We start from the raw sequence: 20,424 nt of genomic DNA on the forward strand, positions 1-20,424 counted from the left end.
GGCTAAGGATGCGACCCAGAAATGCTGCTGGTTCTGGGGGCTGAGTCCTGATATCCTCCTCCCCAGAAATGCTCCTGGTCCCGGGGGCTGAGTCCTAATATCCCCCTCCCCAGAAATGCTCCTGGTCCCAGGGACTGAGTCCTAATATCCCCCTCCTCAGAAATGCTCCTGGTCCCGGGGGCTGAGGAGTCCTGATATCCCCGCTGCCCCAAGAGAGTCAGCTCTGTGAGGTCCAGCTCGGGACCAAGACACAGTGTTTCTCTTGTTTGTTTTTCCTCTTCCTACTCCTCACCCCAGATCCCTCCTCTCACTGAGGATGCCAATGGCGGGGCTCCACCATCCAGGGCTCCAGACAACCTCTTCCCCCTGCCCCCCCACCTCCTCCTGGATGCCCTCAGGCGTCTCCATCTGACTGGGCACCAGTGCGTGAGCAGGATCTCCCACCCCCTGGGCCTCTGGAAACCCAGAAATGAGAGCAACCCAACTTTCTGGAAAGGCTAGGATGTCCTGATATGTGTAAATTTCCCATCACAGACATCTTATTTAATGGAGATGGGGCCGGGTGGGCACCTTCCCTCCTCTGTTTTGGGAAGATCTCGGGGTGCCCGTGAACACCGGCAACCCCAAAGCTGTGACTTCATGGAAGAGAAGAGGGCTGCTCTCTGGGTGTGCAGGAAGCAGGAATCTGCGACTCCGCACGTGAGCTCAGGCCTCCGACTTCAAGTTCACCCAAGTGGGGCCACTGGAAGCTGTGGAAGAGCTGGGTCCACGGGGGAGGCCGGGGAGACGCCCAGTGGGCAGATAGGACATCCTTGTTCAAGAGACGCCTTGGGGTAGGGAAGGGGCGCCTGGCAGGCTGGGGGCGGGCCGCTCAGAGACCTGAGCCCCGCTGTCCTTTCCCCTTTGGCTGCTGTATTTTGTTCGTCTTGGGTCCCAACTCTGCAGAGTGGTGAGGCGTGCCCTCAGATATAGGACACTGGCCGCATCCTCCCAGCGACCATGGAGGACCCCCCAGTGTGAGACTGCGAGCTGAGAGCTGGCCAGCGCAGATCCTCAAAGGGGGTGGTCATGGGGTGCCCCCATGCCTGGCCTCCTCTGCCTGTTTCATGTTCCAGGTCAGGTCTCTGGTCCAGGACCTGGCTGCTCTGGCTGGACCGCTCCCCGCCAAGGGCGTGGCACACAGGCGCTCTGTGACTGTACAGTCAGCGGATGACGTGGGGTTAAGCCAGTCTGAATGTAGACTGTATCACACCCACCAGGTGCAAAGGAGCTCTTCCCAGACTCAGCTGCAAACCCTGCAGCTTCTCCAGCTGTCTCACGCCTTCCGTCCTTCCCTCAACGCACGTCCCGTGGAGAGCCCAGCTACCCCGTGGCTCTCATATCCCTCACCCCATCACTCGGAACCCCACTGACCGGCCAAAGTGTGGAGCTCTGGGCTTGCAGGGCAGCTGCCCAGGGATGCCTTCACCTGGACCCAGGAAACTGCGCTTGTCACCTGCCCTGTTTGCCCCACGCGCCGTGTGTGCCCTTGAGTCAGTGGCATGGCTGCTTCCACCAGGTACAAACCTGATGTCGCCTGCCCCCTCTCCTTCCACAGCAGACCCGACATCTTGACCCGGATCGCATGCCCTTGCTGCTTCCAACGCGTCTGCCCTCTGTCCTCTGCGCTGGCCAGGCAGCCATCATTCCTTTCTTTTTTTTTTTTTTTAATGTATTTATGTATTTATGGCTGTGCTGGGTCTTCCTTGTTGCCATTGTGGTGTGTGGGCTTCTCACCGCAGTGGCTTCTCTCGCTGCAGGACACAGCGCACGGGGCTCACGGGCTTGGTAGCTGCGGTGCACAGGCTTCGTTGCTCCATGGCACGTGTGATCTTCCTGGACCAGGGATTGAGCCTGGGTCCCCTGCATTGGCAGGCAGATTCTTTGCTGCTGAGCCACCAGGGGAGCCTGTCCTGTCTTTATTAGGACCACATAGTTCTCTGGGGGTTGTTTACCCAAAAGTATAATCTCTTTTGCAGATGGCCTGCCTGCCTGTGTTGTGATTGCCCCCCACCCTCAGCTTGCCACAAACTCCAGTGACATCTTTTCCTGCCCTGGGTGCCTCTGCCCCGTGGAGTCTGCTGGGTCCCAGGGTGCAGCTGGGACGTGCCGTGGAGCCCGCTCCCGGTCGAGCCCTACTCAGAGCTGGCGCCGCCCTGGGACTGTAGATGTATATTGTCGTTCTTCCCATGGGGATGTGCATTCATTCTTTCTTTAAAAATATGTATGTCTTTGGCTGTGCCAGGGCTTAGCTGCAGCACATCGGATCTTCAGTCTTTGTTAGGGCATGCAGAATCTTCAGTTGTAGCATGTGAACTCTGAGTTGCGGTATGTGGGATCTACTTCCCTGGCCAGGGATCGGATCCCAGGCCCCCTGTGTTGGGAACGTGGAGTCTTAGCCACTGGACCTCCAGGGAAGTCCTGGATGTGCATTATTGCTAATCCTTCTTTTTGCCTGGGTTAGGAAAGGATGCGTTTGCTCGGATGGTTGCACACCTGGTCCCCGGGACTGTGTTCATCTGCTCTGGCTCAGATGCTGCCCCCCGGCATGGCCCTGTGACCCAGGCTGGCCTTGGTGGGGTCTGTGCGGGTTTGCGTCATCCTCCAGGACCTTCAGGAATTGCCCTGAGGCATGGTGGGACCAACACGCATCCTTTATCTCCTTGAAGGTGGTACTGACCTCCATCGCCTCCTTTCCTGGGGTGTGATGCTGTTTCTGATTCACGATGTTGGCCAAGGAGGGGTCAGTTTCAAAGCCTTCCAGTCTCATTGCTCTCCCCCCAGAGAGTGCACCGACTGCTAAGTATGCCGACCCTGGGTGTTCATTTGGGGATGAGAGAATTCACTCCTTGATGGGTCTGCAGAGCCCGTGGTTCTGTGTAAGATGGACTTCGGACGGGACTGCCCTTATTACCTGGTGTTGGTAGGTCCCCATCTAGCAGGCACCTTCATGAGACATCATGTTCCTGGTGTCCAAGCCAGTTCAGGCCCTGTGTCCAACAGTCCTCCAAATGTTTGGGTGTTCTGCGTTCCCCTTTGGGTTATTAGCTGAGTAGATGGACAAGGTCCCTTTTGGAGGAGCATTGGGGAAAATATTGCCATGTGTACTTGCTGTTATATCGTGGGGTCCTTCCTCCTTGGGAATCAGCTGACTCTTCAGTCAGTGAGTCCTGAGTCTAAAGATTGAGTCAGGAATAGGAGCTGGGCTGCAACGTGTCAGCAGCTCCTTTGGCACCTTTTCTGTTCTCTTATCCCTGTTTTCCTTAGACCTTAATCATAAAGTTGAGATCACTAGGCAACATTTCACATTATTCTTTTCTAAACATATGCAATGGACTTTCCTGGTGGCTCAGTGGTAAAGAATCCACCTGCTAATGCAGGAGATCTAAAAGACTCAGATTCTATCCCTGAGTTGTGAAGATCCCCTGGAAAGGGAAATGGCAACCCACTCCAGTATTCTTGCCTGGAGAGTCCCATGGACAGAGAAGCCTGGCAGGCTACAGTCCATGGGGTTGCAAAAGAGTTGGATACAACTTAGTGTCTAAACCTGCCTACTCCCATCCTGGGGGCCCAGGGGCAGCTCCTGATGGCATTTCCATTCAATGGCTGGATGAGCTATTAAGAGGCTGGGAGAGCTGGTGGAGGGGGTCTAACCTAACCTGTTGATTCCTTTCCCGGATTAGAAGGAATAGGGATGAGAAATCAGTTAGTTAAAAAAGGACTCTCTACCCCAGCTCCCCCTTAGTGAATTTGCAGGCTGACCACGCAGGCAAGACAATGTCTCAGAGAAGATGGGGGCAGTCAGCAGGCCTGCAAGCTGTGGAAAAATAATGAAGAATCTGACCTTCTGCCTTAATGATTAACTGAGATGGTGGCCCCCTTTCCCTTTAGAAATTGTCACGGCTGAGCAGAATCTTCAGCGAGATCTCTGCACGTAAGTCTACCATCTCCCCAGATTGCCGGCTTTTCTGAATAAAGTTCTTGCTTCTCCACTGAAGCCTGCCCTTCAGTTTATTGGCTGCTGAGCGGCGAGTGGCCGAACCTACGTTTGTTTACAAGGGGATCGTGACTTTTCATTGCTGGGTCCTCCCCCAGCCTTTGGTCCGTCTATACTTGATTTCTTCTGTTGGCACAAACTAAGAAGTGCCCTTGTCTGTCCCGTCTCCTTACTCTCGGTCAGGACTCTGCAGGCCTCACTCTGTGGCCGGCCTTCAGCCTGTGCTCATCACGATGACTGCAAAGCCCGGGCCCCTGGGGGAAAAGTGCCGCCCCTGGCCTTGCGTGCTTGGGTCCCACTTCCCCAGGGCCATCTGCGGGCCGGGCTTGTGACAGCCTGTCCTGCCTGCCGTCAGCCCTGCCTTCTTTACGGAGAATGACCACCCCGAACGTTGTGGTCATGCAGAAGCCCCTCCATCTCTGCGCCGGCTCTGTCCTCTGGGCCTTTCCCTAGACCTCTCCAGCCTGGCAGCGTGTCCACTCCAGGTGCCCGTTTCTCGAGCCTTCGAGTCCCTTCACCACCACCCGCCACAGTCGTCCTGCCTTTTCAGCTTCGACCAGAGTGGCCGTCACCGGTTCGGGCTCCAGGAGTCCCCTGGGTGTCTGCACCGTGTTCTGGGGTCCTTGCTGGAGTTGACCCCACATCTTCGGCTGGAGGGCGCTGACCACGCTGCCCGACGGAGGGGGCGGTCCTTCGTGGAAGGGGCATGGGGACCGTGCGTTGCAGTGGTCCCGCCCGGCCTCTATCATCCTGCTCCCTCTGCACATGCCTTCCACCAAGTCCACTGGCCACCACTCACCCACCTGGTGTCCGCTTGCAAGGTGGGCGCTCTCCCGACCCCCCGCAGCAGGTCCTCCCCCGTCGCAGCTCCTGCCACGCTGAGTTGCATGTGCTTGGTTGGCCTTGACCATCCTCTCCCTGAACACACTCATCCTGGTGGCCTTGTTAGGTGTGTCTCCAGTGCTGAGCTTGGAAGGGGCACTCCGTGAACACTGATGAATCCAGCACTGAGCACCCTCTCTGGGCTGGCTGTGTGGCCTGCATGATTTTATTCACCTTTCCCTGAGAGCAGGGACAGGTATCCCCGTGTTGTCATCGTCGTTCCATTGCTAAGGCACGTCCGACTCTTTGTGGACGGCAGCACTCCAGGCTCCCCTGTCCTTCACCATCTCCCGGAGTTTGCTCAAACTCATGTCCATTGAGTCGGGGATGCCATCCAACCATCTCACCCTCTGTCATCCCCTTCTCCTCCTGCCTTTAATCTTTCCTAGCCAGGATCTTTCCTTTCCCAGCATCAGGATCTTTTCCAATGAGCCGGCTCTTCTCATCAGTGGCCAAAGTATTGGAGCTTCAGCTTCAGCGTCAGTCCTTCCAATGAATATGCAGGGTTGATTTCCTTTGGGCTTGGCTGGTTGGATCTCCTTGCAGTCCAAGGGACTCTAAAAGAGTCTTCAACACCACAGTTCAAAAGCATCAATTCTTTGGCACTTAGCTTTCTTTATAGTCCAACTCTCACATCCATACATGACTACTGGAAAAACCATGGCTTTGACTTATACGGACATTTGTCGGAAAAGTGATGTCTCTGCTTTTTAATATGCCATCTAGGTTTGTCATAGCTTTTCTCCAAGGAGCAAGTGTCTTTTACTTTCATGGCTGCATTGACCATCCTCAGTGATTTTGGAGCCCAAGAAAATCCTCACATTATAGATGGGAAAACTGAGACCCAGACCTTTCTGTCACAAGGCCACCACCCACAGCAGTCATAGAGGCCAGGTCAGGCACTCAGGTTCCCCTCTTTGCAAACGGCCCCTGACTCGTCCCCGTGCCCAGGTGTCTGTCTTCAGGAGATGCTGCAAACCTCAGCCGCAGACTATCTTTGAAAGACCCCCGAACCCAAAGTGGATTTATCCCTGCAGTCCCAGAGCAGGAGGAGCCACCCATGGAGCGGTTTGGTCCTCCCGCTGGGGACTGTGGTCTGGATGCTGGAATATCCGTACCTTTGGGATGACGCACTGGGTTTTCTCAGCGGTGGAGGATGTGGAGGAGGCCTGGTGGCCTGTCTGGGGGATCTGACCTCTGTGTCCCCTGATGCAGCCCCCTGGTGGAGCTGGCTTGCAGACTGACCTCCTCTCCTGGGTCAGCTGCAGCCAGTGGTCTCGGGCACAAAGCGCTTCCCCTCCGGGTCAGGTGCCTCCTGTCACCCCGGTCTGGGTCCCACAGGGAAGCTAGCTGACTTGGATCCAGGAGGTCTGGGGACCCACCCTGACCCTCTGGGGTTCTTGGCTCCCTCCCGGTGTGACCTTGAACAAGTCTCTGCAGCTTCATCTATAAACTGGGGTCAATAAAGCCCGTTCTACTGAGAAAACCCTGAAAAAAAATCTCAGGCTAGTTTCCAGCCCACAGTGGTGCCAGTACTGTAAGAGGGGAAGGTGCGATTCTTTGCAGGGAAAGAGGTTTGTCTGGGAAGAGTGTAAGTTCTCCTTTGCCCTGAAACGGGAAGGGGGCATGGGGCACTGAGCCAGTGCTTTGGAAGGGGTGGATGTGGACAGACAGGAGGCTGCTATGGAGCCTGAAGCCCCACTGCGGTGCCCCAGAACCTGGGGTTAAGCGTTGCCCTTTCTAAGCTTTAAAACCCATCCTCCACCCTCACTGGGCCGGGGGCAGGGAGGTGCTCAGAAGGGCAGCGAGATGCCCACTGGCTGCTGTCCTGTGCGTATGGCTCACCAGTGGCCTTGCAAACCAGCTCTCTTCCCAGGCCCTCATTTTCTCTGGCTTGGGAACCTGAGGTGCAGGGAAGTGAAGTGAAGTGAGAGTTGCTCAGTTGTGTCCGACTCTTTGCGACCCCGTGGACTATACAGTCCATGGAATTCTGTAGGCCAAAATACTGGTATGGGTAGGTTTTCCCTTCTTCAGGGGATCTTCCCAACTCAGGGATCGAACCCAGGTCTCCCGCATTGCAGGTGGATTTTTTACCAACTGAGCCACAAGGGGAGCCACAAGGGAAGGGGCGCAGGGAAACCCTGCACAAGCCTTACCTTCCTCAGCTATAACATGGAGATTCAAAAGTGCCTGCCCTCCAGGGCTGCTGGAGGAGACGGCACACGTGCCCAGCGCCCCGCGGGCTCTCTGGGGGGCAGCTGCTGGTATAAGCGTGACTTTTGTTGTCCTCACACGTGTCACTTGTGCCAAAGGAAGGCCAGCCTTGGAGGGGACATGTGTACAGCACTCCTCTGCGTGGGCCTGCGGACTGGGGCGGCTGTGCTGTTGAGACGTCGGCCGACTGACCCGGGTGCCCACCCTCTGTGTGTGCAGTCATGGCCGGCAACAGCCCAGCGGGGCTCTGAGCAGCCCCCCTTGCAAGGGGCGTGGCCCGAGGTGGGGTGGGGGCCGGCGCGGGGGCATAAGATGTGCCAGGTGGAAACCCAGCCGCGGTTCAAACCAAACAGACAGCCGTGCAGATGGGTCTTCCAAACCCCGAGCGGAATGGAAAAAGTAAGAGAAAGCATATGAGCTACAACGCAGCGCTGTTTACGTTAATTGAAATGACATGCAGACAAAACATAGAGGACCAGTCTGCCTGAGCACACGCCGTCAGACAGTGTCCGGGAAGCACTCGGGAGGGCTGCCCTTTGCTGGGGCGGGGGGGCAGCGGAAGGGAGGAGAGGGCCTGGAGACCGAGCAGCAAGCCAAGGACCTGCGTGTGGATCCGTGATGGACCGTGTGCTGTGAACTAGACAGTAGCTTCACCTTTTGCATGTGTATTAAGTCGCTTCAGTCATGTCCGACTCTTGCAGCTCAGATTAAAAGAAAAGTGAAAAAACAGAGAGAAAGAAAGACAAAGTCCCCAGTTTGATGTGCTCCATGAAGGCCAGGAAGAGAACCTGGCCCATGTCTGAGGCGGGGCAGTCCCTGAGGTGCCCGCATAGCCCAGGGGTGGCCTGCAGGCACTGCCCACTGCAGGGTGGAGGACGTGCTGATCCCTGCTTTCTACGGTGACAGCTCTTTCCCTCTATGCCCTGTCTCCGAGCATGGGAGCTTTCCTTGAGATGACTGTTCCCATTTTACAGAAGAGGAAGCTGAGGTCTGGGGTGGATGGGGTGACCCAAGGTCACACATCCACGAGGGCAGGCGGGGAAGGGGCTCTTGCCCGTGGATGACTCAGAAACGCCGAGCTTGCCCAGGGCCCAGAGCCGGCCAGGCTGGGATGAACCCTGGCCAGCCAGCTCCCTGCCTCCAGCTCCCCTCCGCGCCCCCTCGGGGCCGCCAAGCTTTCATCTGACTCTAGGCAACCAGCACACCCAACAAAGCCCGACAACACATGCATCGTTTCTCCGCAGCTCAGGGTACGGGCACAGTGGGTATTTACAGCAGCCCTGAAATGCTGCTCCGGCGCCCAGGCCTCTGGCATCGTTGCTGAGGACGATTCGACAGCGTGGAGAAGGCTTTAGCAGCGAGCGCGTTTATCGTATTAGCATTCTTGGAAGATGACAAATCCCCATTACCTAAGGCAGCCACGTTACTGAGCCCGGTGCCCGCTCCCCAATCTGGATAATCCTTCTGGAGTCTTCTGAACTCCCCCAGTACCCCTGCCTCCTGCCTCCGAGGCCTGTTTTGGGCTCCAGTAGTCGGCGAGAAAACGCCCAAGGTCTTCTCCAGGCTGTGCAAGGCCCTGCCCTGGCCCCGCCGGCAGGCTGTCACCTCATCTCCCTCAGGCCCTCCCCACCCGCAGCTCCCAGGCCAGTGGTTCCTGGCACAGGGCTGGTGAGGCCGGGGCAGGCCCCCCGTCAGCTCCCTTCCCCCCTCAGGCCTTTGCTTGGGGTATTTCCAGATGCTTCTCCTAGGCTGAAACAGCCGGGTGCACCTACATGCCTCTTTCACCTGTACCCCCGCTGGGAATAGGCTGGTGCGTCACAGTCACCCCACGACATTTGCGGGCACAAGGTGACTTCACAGGGGCACGGGGAGGCCCTTTCTTTTTAGAACTTGTTCCAAGGCTGCCTGCAGCTGAGGAGGAAACAGGCAGGGGTCCTCCAGGGGCGGGGGAACAACCTGGGCACAGCTAGGTAGAGCAACTTCGGCGGCCCCAGCCTAGGATGGGGTGGTGGGCTTTGTGCTTGGAGCAGCCGCCCCCAGGGCAGAGCCTGAGACAGAGCTTGGGTGCCAGACTCTGTTGGGGTAGGGGCCCAGGGGTGGGAGTGGGGCTAGGGGTACAATGGAAGAGAGAGAAGCCCCCACTTTGGGGGCGGCTGCTTGAGCCCACAGGGCTGTGTTGAGGTCTTAGGATCGAGTGCCCCCAAGTCAGTTCAGTTCAGTCACTCAGTCGTGTCCGACTCTCTGCGACCCCATGGACTGCAGCACCAGGCCTCCCTGTCCATCACCAACTCCTGGAGTCTACCCAAACTCATGTCCATTGAGTCAGTGATGCCGTCCAACCATCTCATCCTCTGTTGTCCCTTCTCCTCCTGCCTTCAATCTTACCCAGCATCAGGGTCTTTTCAAATCAATCAGTTCTTCACATCAGTTGGCCAAAGTATTGGAGTGTCAGCTTCAGCATCAGTCCTTCCAATGAATATTCAGGACTGATTTCCTTTAGGATGGACTGGTTGGATCGCCTTTCAGTCCAAAGGACTCTCAAGAGTCTTCTCCAACACCACAGTTCAAAAGCATCAATTCTTCGGTGCTCAGCTTTCTTTATAGTCCAACTCTCACATCCATACATGACTACTAGAAAAACCATAGCCTTGACTAGATGGACCTTTGTTGGCAAAGTAACATCTTTGCTTTTTAATATGCTGTCTAGGTTAGTCATAACTTTTTTTCCAAAGAGTAAGTGTCTTTTAATTTCATGGCTGCAGTCACCATCTGCAGTGATTTTGGACCCCTCCCCCTCAAACAAAGTCTGTCACTGTTTCCCCATCTATTTGCCATGAAGTGATGGGACCGGATGCCATGATCTTAGTTTTCTGAATGTTGAACATTAAGTCAACTTTTTCACTCTCCTCTTTCACTTTCATCAAGATGATATACTCTGCATATAGGTTAAATAAGCAGGGTGACAACATACAGCTTTGACATACCTCTTTTCCAATTTGGGACCAGTCCATTGTTCTACGTCCAGTTTTAACTGTTGCTTCTAGACCTGCAGGAGACAGGTAAGATGGTCTGGTATTCCCATCTCTTTAAGAGTAGCCATTGCCATGATGTATCAGACAGACTCTTTGTTGCCAACAACAGGAACACAACTCAGATTGATTTAAACAAAAAATGGCTTCCCTAATGAGGAAGTCCATGTGCAATCCGGCTTCAGGAATAGCTGGATCCAGGAGCTCAACCCATGTCGATGGGAGTCAGTGTCTCTTTTCATCCCCATGCTTGCTTCTATCTTGGCTCTCTGCACAGAGGGGGACAAGAAGGCCCTAAAACTCTATTTTTATTATAGTTTATGATTATAGCCAAATAGGATAGACCTCTCACAGGCTCATACAGCAAATCTCCAGGAAAAATGAAAGGCTGGGCCTGGGCCATGGACGTTGTCTGTGACTGGCAGGGCTCAGCCTCCTGGAGCCACACTGAATGTCTTCCCTTTAGGAAGAGGGATTCATTATCAAAGGAGGGATGGAAATGATGGACAAAATGAAAACCACATCCACTGCCTATAGATTAGTTAGGGCACAGATGGTTGGGATGGGATAGCAATAGATTTCTCTGAGGGGTCTGTAGTGGCGAGCCCTAAACCCAGTCCACCCTCTATGAAGTAAGTCATCACCATCGCCAAATCCCACCTGCAGCTGATTGGTTCTGGGGAGTCAGCTAACCAGCTCTGCTGGGGGCCTCTGGGAAATTCCCTCCTTCCCCAGAGTCCCTGGGGGAAAGATGCTTCCTCTCTCCTATTTCTTCCTTGGGCCTTGTTGGGCCTGAGTGTGACACCAGAAGGACTGCTGCCATCTGGCCACCGGCCTTGAGGATGTGAGAGCAGGGAGAGGAGGTGGACCCGGGGCCCTGGGCACCCTCCCCCTGAAGTGCCTGCATCTCACCATGGAGCCCTCCCTGTTTCTGGCTAATGGTCAGGAAAGCCATTTGAATAAGAGTCAGCTATGATTTAAAAAAAAAAAAACTATCTTAAAACTCAACATTGAATAAACTAAGATTGTGGCATCCAGTTCCATCACTTCATGGCAAATAGGTGGGGAAAAAGTGGAAAGAGTGACAGATTTTGTATTCTTGGGCTCCAAAATCACTGTGGACAGTGACTGCAGCCATGAAATTAAAAGCCGCTTGCTCCTTGGAAGGAAAGCTATGAGAAACTTTGATGGCATATTATTAAGCAGAGACATCATTTTGCCAACAAAGGTCTGTATAGTCAAGTTATGGTTTTTCCAATAGTCATGTATGGATATGAGGGTTGGACCATGAAGAAGGCTGGGCGTGAGAGAATCGATGCTTTCAAATTGTGGTCCTGGAGAAGACTCCTGAGAGTCCTTTGGACAGCAAGGAGATCAAACCAGTCAATCTTAAAGGAAATCAACCCTGAATATTCATTGGAAGGACTGATGCTGAAGCTCCAATACTTTGGCCACCTGATGCGAAGAACTGACTCATTGGAAAAGACCCTAATGCTGGGAAAGACTGAGGGCAGGAAGAGAAGGGGGTAACAGAGGATGAGATGGTTGGATGGCATCACCGACTCAGTGGACATGAGTTTGAGCAAACTATGGGAGATAGTGAGGGACAGGGAGGCCTGGCGTGCTGCAGTTCATGGGGTTGCAAAGCGTCGGGTAGGAATTAGCGACTGAACAACAACAGCTGTGACTGGAGGCCTAAACCACTCTAATTGATCTCAGTTGTCGTGTTTTCTGTGGCACCGAACAGAACTGAGATGAATGTTTCACAACTTGCTAGCCAAGTTCATGAGCTTTTGACAGCCCCACTGCATATCCGGAAGTTGTAAAACTGTTTCTCCTCTGGGAATGGGGCTGTGCGTGGAGGGTTTTTGCTGCACAGATGGGGTCCCCAAATTACCCACTATAGTTGTGTAAAAGGAACATTCCTTACCAACTCTCATAGAATTGCACAGATGCTGAAACCCACAGACCTAATAGAGCTGCAGCCCACCCTTCTCCAGGGTTCTGGATTATTTACGCTCAGGGGAGAACGAGAGGCTGGGTGACATGGAAAGCTTGGGTAAGCTTGGTCTTGTTAATGATTTCAGTCCCAGGGCCCAGCACAAACTGAGAGGTCACTGAAATAACTGTTGAATTGATGGTCTTCCCCACTACAGACCATAAACTGTTGGACTGAGCAGACGGATGGATGGATGAGCGGGTGGATTTTGGATGGTTGGAGAGACGGGTGGAACTTCCTGATTTGGGGAAGCAGGTGTTCAGACTGGGCTCTTGTTCTTCCAAGGAAGTCCAGCATTTTTGCCTCTAGTCAAGGAAGGCATGGGTTTCCTAGGTAGCTCAGTGGTCCCCTACACCCTGGGCTCTAGCAACTCTCAAAGAGGGAGCAGTGAGGATTCTGTGTGCTAGCTCAGGGCCCAACAACCTCACCCAGATCCTCCCGAGGCCCTGTTCCAGAAGGCTGGGAAGGAGGGAGTGGGAGGAGGGGAGAGTGAGGGGCAGGGATGCGGTGCCTGGGCAGACATGCCCCCTGCCCATTCAGTCCTGAGCTCCTGATTCAGGGCAGACTTCTTCCAGAAGTAAATTCCAGGACAGGGAGCAGGGAATTGTTTATGAGGTTCAGGATTGAGAAACATAGGCAGACTCAGCAGCACGGCAGGGAAAATGCCAGGCAGGATGTCTGTGTGAGAAATTAGACTTCGTGGTGACATTAGGAAATGGGGCTCCAGGGTCTTCAGGGTCTTAGTGTCCTACAGCTCCGGAGGGTGGCCTGGGTTCTGTGGGACTGGCTCCCCTCGGGGTCCCAGTGCATCGCTGAGCCTGCAGAGGTGGCCTGGCTCCCCTGTCATCCCTGGAGGGAACTGAGTGTGGGAGCCTGGGGCTGTGTGTGTAGATGTGCACATGTGTGTGCACGAGGGTGTGTGTACAAGTGTGTGTGCCTGGGTTTCTGGGTAGAATCTCCCACGTGTGCACACCTGCCCGTGTGCCATCCGTGCTTGCTTGTGTGTGCGTGTCTCTCCATGCACGGCAGTAAGAAGATCACCCGAGAGGGGTCGAGGCCTCCGAATCCTCCTGGAACCCAGCGCCCCCACAGCCCGCTCCAGCGGGGCGGCTCCACACTCAACAGAAACCCTCTTCAAGGCTCTGAATGCGCAGATCTCAGGTCTACCCACGTCTGAGTAACCAGAGTCCTCTGCACCCTGCATGCCACCAGGAGTGTTTCTGAGCTTCTTGGAAGCAAGAAACCGTGCTGGACGCCACCAGGAGGACTCAGTGCCACCCTGCTCCTACCCCTCCCAGGCCACGGAGGAGGACAGTTTGGGAGAGAGGATGGGGTGCGTTTAGAGCTGGGAGAGGGGTGGCCTCTGCCATCAGCTCCAACCCTGCCGGCTCTGGGAGGACCTGGGTCTCTACCGTCCCACCCCAGTGGCACCCTCAGTCCAGGACATCTGGCTGATCCCCTACGTATTGGGTCCTGGGGATCCTCTCTCCTCAGGGGCCCTGTAACCTGCCGCGGCTGTATCACTGTCTTGGAGCCCTGGCTCTCCCTGACTCAGTTTCCCCAAACTTCCAGGCTACAGCAAGGCACCTGGGCCTCTGTACAGATGCCAGATACCCACCAGACCCCACTGACTGCAGCCAGAATGAGCCTTCTAGTGGGTTATGATCAAGCCCCATTTAGATACTGGGACATCTCACTAAGAGGCCAGGCAGGCCATCCACCACAGTAATAGCTAACAACCTTTAGTGAGCTTGGCTACGGGAGCTGTGTGTACCAGGAACACCCAGCGTCACTTGAGTAGTGAGGTGCCACTTTCAACCCTATTTTTCAGAGAAGAAATCAAACAACAGAGAGGTTAAGTCATTTGCCCAAGGTCACACAGTCACAGAATTGGAGCATAGATTTTTTTTTTTTATGATTTATTACAGGATATTGGGGCTTCCCAGGTGGTGCTAGTGGTAAAGAACCTGCCTGCTAATACAGGAGACATAGGTGACACAGGTTTGATCCCTGTGTTGGGAAGATCCCCTGGAGGAAGGCATGGCAACCCACTCCAGTATTATTGCTTGGAGAATCCCATGGACAGAGGAGGCTGGTGGGCTACAATCTATAGGGTCGCACAGAGTTGGACACGACTGAAGCCACTTAGCACGCGTGCACAGGACATCAAACATAATTCCCTTTGCTATATAGCAGGTCCTTGTTGTTTATCTGTTTTATATATAATAATTTGCATCTGCTAATCCCAAACTCCTAATTTATCCCTCCCCACCCTTTTTACCTTGGTAACCATACATTTGTTTTCTAGGTCTATGAGTCCATTTCTGCTTTGTGAATAAGTTCATTTGTATCATATTTAGGTTGTATCATACTTACATCACATGTAAGTGATGTCATTGATATTTGTCTTTCTCTTTATGACTTACTTCACTTCGTATGATCATCTCCATGTCCGTCCATGTTGCTGCAAATGACATTGTTTCGTTCTTTTTTATGGCTGAGTAGTATTACACTGTGAGGCTTTCCTGGTGGCTCAGTGGTAAAGAATCCACCTGCCAATGCAGAAGACGGGTTCAGTCTCTGGGTTGGGAAGATCTGCCAGAGAAGGAAATGGCAGTGAACGCCAGTGTTCTTGTCTGGGAAATCCCACGGACAGAGGAGACTGGCAGGCAACAGTCCATGGGGTTGCAAAGAGTTGGACACGACTGAAGCAAATAAACAACAAAGTATTCCATTGTATATACATATCATGTCTACTTTACTCATTCATCTGTTGATAGATGTTTAGGTTGCTCTCATGTCCTGGCTACTGTAAATAGTGCTGCTATGAAGATTGGGGTGCATGTACCTTTTCAAATTACAGTTTTCTCTGGATATACGCCCAGGAATGGGATTGCCAGATCACATGGTAATTCTATGTTTCATTTTTTTAAGGACCCTCCTACTGTTCTCCGCAGTGGCTGCTCCAATTTACATTCCCACCAACAATGTAGGAGGGCTCCTTTTCCTCCACACCCGCTCCAGCATTTGTCACTTGTAGACTTTGTATGATGGCCCTTCTGACTGGTTTGATTTGCAGGGGGAGCATAGATTTGAATTTATATCTGAACAACTCAGCTATGCCCGCTACTATCTCCTGCCCCCTGAATGTGTCCTGACTCACAAACTGCAGCTCCATTTCTTGCCCTCCCCGTCCCTTCCACATCTCCAAGAGGTGCTCCCTGCCCGTCCCATGGGGTGAAGCCACATACGCTGACCCAGCTGGGCTCCAGGTGAAGACTGCTCTGACTGAGGAGCCTGTGCCCTGTCTAAGGGAAGCTGACTCTGCCAGCAGCTGACAGCCAGTGCCAGGCCAGGCACAGGCACCCGGAAGAAACCAGGCAGGATCGGGCTGACCCTGAGCAGTCACCAAGGAGGTGAGTGTGGACAGACTGAGAAGTGTCCCACAGCCAGGAGCTGGGCCCCGGGGTGGGCTTTGCACCCACCTTCCCGCCCTTGGGGTTTGTTTCTCAGTTGTTTTCTTAGCGTCTCCCCTTCTGGCTGTATGAGACGGGATCTAGGAGCCCCCCAAACTCCCAGGCTTATCTGCGTACTTGTCTCCACAGCCGTAAAGAACCCATCTCTCAATGCAGGAGATGCAAGATACTCGGGTTCCACTCCCGGGTCGGGAAGATCCCCTGGAAGAGGAAATGGCAACCCACTCCAGTATTCTTGCCCCAGAAATCCCCATGGACAGAGGAGCCTGGCGGGCTACTGCCCATGGGGTCGCGAAGAGTTGAGTGACTAAGCACAGACGGCACGTTACGGCCATGGGAACAAAGCTGGTATGTAAAGAAAGGCTCTGGTTTGAAAACAAAACAAAAAAAATTGTATCAGAGCATACTTGATAAACAATGTTGTGTTAATTTCAGGTGTACAGCAAAGTGCTTCAATTATACATACACATGTATCTGTCCTTTTTCAAATTCTTAAAGGCCCCTTACTCTCCATCCGTGAGGGGAGAGAACCCCCCTGCCCCTGTGATGGCCTCTGCCCGAATGTTGGGAATGTCACCTCCACTCCCATGAAGCTGGCTACGTGCTGGCCTTTCGGATGGATGCAGTCCCTGGGTGACTTCTCTGCCCCCCTCCGGCCCTGAAGCTTTAGAAAATCCCACCTAAGGATGATTACCCTGAGCGCTGCTGCCCGTGAAGGGCTGCAGGCACGCAGAGCCGTGAGCAGGGGTCTGGAAACTGGGGTCGCCTCCAGGCAGATGAGCGACCCTGCTCCTCGGCTCACGGATGAGGGGCTCAAATGCATTTCTCTCAGAGCCTCCTTCTGCTCAGGCATCTAGACTATTTATAACTCGAGGAATTATTTGCTGATACCCGCCGGCTGCTTTTCTTTCTCAAGTGGCCTGTGTAATATCTGAAAGAATGAAAGACGATAAAAAAAAAAGAGAGAGAAAGACTCCTTCTGTAAATGATGTATTTTCTAGAGGTGTCATGGCAATTGCAAACACTTCTGAAATCCAGAAGCTTTTAGACCTGGGCCATATTGTTCAAATCGGGTCTCAGTGAGGAGAGACGGGACTTATCTGGAGTGGAGGGAGGGGTTGCCTGTGCGCAGTAACCCTGAAGGCACAAAATAGCAACACCCCCTCCAGGCGCTGTGTCTAGGCACTGTCATACCCACCTTGCTTCATCAACTCCATCAGTCCTCACAAGAGCCCTCTGACGTAGATGCTACTTTGACTATTTTTTAACAAAGAAAATATTTTTTTTTACAAATAAGATATACATACATATATTTTAAACTTTATTTTGTATTGGGCTATAGCCGATTAACAATGTTGTGATAGTTTCAGATGGACAGCAAAGGGACTCAGCCATGCGTATACATGTATCCATTCTCCCCTAGGAGAAGGGGGCGAGAGAGGATGAGATGGTTGGATGGCATCACTGACTTGATGGACATGAGTTTGAGCAAGCTCCGGGAGTTGGTGATGGACAGGGAAGCCTGGCGTGCAAAGAGTCAGACACGACTGAGCGACTGAACTGAACTGACCTGATTCTCCCCTAAACTCTGCTCCCACCCAGGCTGCCACAGAACACTGAGCAGATTCTCTGTGCTATACAGTCGGTCCTTGTTGGTTATTCATTTTAAATACAGCAGTGTGTACATGTCCATCCCAAACTCCCTGAATATCCGTTCCCTCCATCCTTCCCCCTGGCTAATCAGAAGTTCACTCTTTAAGTCTATGGGTCTCTTTCGGTTTTGTGAGTAAGTTCGTTGATATCATTTCTTTTTAGATTCCACCTATAAGGGATGTCATCTTTACAAATAGAAAAATGCTTCTTACAAATCAGGAAACCGAGGCCCAGGGAAAAAACAGCGCTTCCTTGGTCACACTGTTCGTAAGTGGTGGGGCAACCTGCCGGCGCGCCGGTGACTTGAAGGGGAGAGGGCTGGCCCTGGGCGGTCGGTCCACAGCCCCGAGCTCACGTTTCCCCTCTGCTGCTTCCCACACTTCACTGCCGGAAGCCCCGCTGCAGGAGGCCTGCTCCTCGGCTGTTTGCTGTTTGCTGATGGGGGAGCAGCTGCAAGGTTGTCTGTGGGCTGAGACCCCAGGTCCGGGTCTGTGGCCCTCCTCGCAAGCACCTGGGGCTGCCCTGTCTCCTAAACCAGGACACCCAGCTCTCTAGGAGCTGCCCTGCAGACGCACCTCCACAACAGGCTCGCAACCAAGAGCACGTGTTGCCAGCTGAGAGGCTCCCTAGGGCCCCTGGAGCAGCATGTCTGGGCAGGGGAAGGGGATGTCAGCGCCTCTGGCTCCAGGATGTGTGCCCACCCCTTGCACAGATGGAAACACTGAGTCTAGGGGAGGAAGGAGCTCGCCACACGGATGTTAGTGGCGGCAAAAGACTAAGTGACCAACCCAGGATTCTATTTATTCGTTTACTATTCTAGATATGTCTTTATTTTAAATAATTTTATTTTATGTATTTATTTATTGGCACGTGGGATCATAGTTCCCTGACCAGGGATGGAACCCATGCCTGTTGCATAGGAAGCGTGGAATTTTAACCAGTAGACCTCCAAGGAAGTCCCTATGCTAGATTAGAAATATCACCTAGATATTTTTATCTAAAGCTATCACCACCAATCACTGTTCATTGAGTCTTGGCCCTCCGACAGGCACCTTCTATCCAAAGCCAGGCAGTGAGGCAGGCATGCCACCCCATCTCACAGAGGAGGAAAACCGAAGTCTGGGGAAACGATAACTACCCACGCCTTGAGATTTTCATCCCGAGCTTGTGCAGATGCACTGGGGTCTTCCGAACCTGGAGGCCCTTGTTTCATCTTGTCCCCACACCCGGCTTATCCCTGATGCCACCCAGGGCCCCGCTGGAGTCTTGAGCCCCAGGCGGCTTTCTTTCCTCCGTGGAGATCCGGGGACCACTTCACCAGTGGCAGAGGCGGAAGCAGTGCACGCTCACGGTTCAGCTCAGTGGCCCTCCCCCCAGGTTTGGAGAAGTGGATTGAAATTCCCTCTTACCCACGGCTATATGGGGTATAACCCTAGCGCAAGGTGCCTGGGGATCACGGTGCAGAGTGGTCTGGACCAGTGTCAAGGCTGCGGTGGAGCCATGCTATCTGGGGGCCCCCAGGGGTTGTGGGCATTCACCTTCCTTTTCCTTTGACTCCTCCAAGGGCGGGTGCTGGAAGCTTGTAGAAATGAAGTCTTGGGGAGTGTGGTCCATATTTCGGACAGGAAGTGCCGGCCCTGAGCCAAGGGCTAGAGTAGCCCAGCCCATAGTCACTTGGATGTGATGGGGGTGATGTTCAGGTACATTAGATAGGGGAGTAAATGCAGGGAAGCCCACCCCTTGGAGCCTGACAGCCTGGGGTGGGATCCCGACTCTGCCTCTTGCTAGCCGGGCAATGGAGCCTCAGTCTTCCCACCTGCAAAATGGGGGTTATAATCAGGTCTTCTTCAGAGTGTCGCTGTTAAGATGCTTTTAGGGAGTCTGTGCAAAGCGGTATCTAGAGGTGCTCAGCCATTACGTGCTGGCTCCTGTGCGCCTGTTCCAGGCAGGCCCTGGATCCAGAGGGTCCCCAGGGATGGCCTCTCAAGAGACCAGTGTCACCCCATCTCGGGCCCCCTAGATGCTGAGGACTTATTTCTCGTTTCACCTGTTTCAAGAAGTGAACTGCAGTAGGGCAGGGGTGTGTGTCCTCTGCTTTTCATGTTAAATTATGAAAAGTAAAGAGAAAAAAATAACCACGGCCATGGCCGGTTTCAACACATAGCAACCTTTGTTTTTGATTTTTTAAACATGAAATCAACATTAATTAGAGCCAGATCCCCTTTGTCCTCCTTCAGAAGCCAATCCGCCACCTTTCCCCCGAGCGTGCGCCCTTTTAAGGCCCATTCGTCTCTCCTGCACATGTGTGCGTGACCTCACTGTGTCTATGTGTGCATAGCCCTAAGTTTATCTCAGATCATTTGTGCACGTTCCATATACACTATGTGGTCTTGTACACACCTTCTGCAACTTGCTTTTGCCAGTCCACATCGTTTTTTGGGGGGGGGCTGTGTTGACTCTTCATGGCTCCACGCCAGCTTTCTCTGGTTACGGCGAGTGGGGGCTACTCTCTAGTCACAGTGCGTGGGCTTCTCATCGCGTCAGCTCCTCTTGTTTCGGGCACAGGCTCCGGGCTGCACAGGCTCAGGAGCTGCGGTGCATGGGCTTGGTCGCCCCGTGACGTGTGGAATCCTTCCTCATCCATGTTCCCTGCATTGTCAGCTGGACTCTTAACCACTGGGCCACCAGGGGACCACACCGTTTTTAAAAATTGAGATACAATTCACATAACATAAAATCAACCATTTTAACGTGTATACGTGAGTGCCTTTTATTGCATTCGCAGAGCTGGACAATCATCACCTTTATCTCCCAACATGCCCGTGAACCAGTCCCGGGTTCTCTGTGTGGGGACTTTCCTGTGTTGACAGCCTGGCTGGGAAGTGGTGTGGCTTTGATGTTCTGATTTCATCTCCCTGGTTCCTAGTGAAGACGCATAGTTTCCTAGTGCTGCTATGACAAAGGACCACAGCTAGGGCCCTAAAACTATACGGTTTTGTCCTCCCATAGTTCTGGAGGTGGAAGTCTGGCTCTGGTCTCACTGGTCTGAGATGAAGGTATTGGTAGGGCTGTGCTCCTTCCGAAGGCTCTGGGGAGACCCTGTCCTTGGTTTTGCTTTTTCCAGCTCTGGAGATG

At 53.4% G+C, this 20,424-nt stretch overlaps 1 long non-coding RNA gene across 1 annotated transcript in view; it reads left to right on the top strand.

Moving 5' to 3' along the window:
• LOC145529113 (uncharacterized) overlaps nt 1–16,065 on the top strand; it is a 60,969-nt gene extending 44,904 nt beyond the window's left edge. Inside the window, exons 4-5 of the long non-coding RNA XR_014070934.1 lie at nt 15,095–15,576; nt 15,766–16,065. This is a non-coding gene — a long non-coding RNA (uncharacterized LOC145529113). The remainder of the gene's footprint in view (nt 1–15,094; nt 15,577–15,765) is intronic.
• The last annotated feature ends 4,359 nt before the right edge of the window (nt 16,066–20,424 follow it).

This window comes from Giraffa tippelskirchi, chromosome 12 (assembly GCF_054371585.1).
Source record: "Giraffa tippelskirchi isolate mGirTip1 chromosome 12, T2T-mGirTip1v1.2.pri, whole genome shotgun sequence".
NCBI lineage: Eukaryota > Metazoa > Chordata > Mammalia > Artiodactyla > Giraffidae > Giraffa > Giraffa tippelskirchi.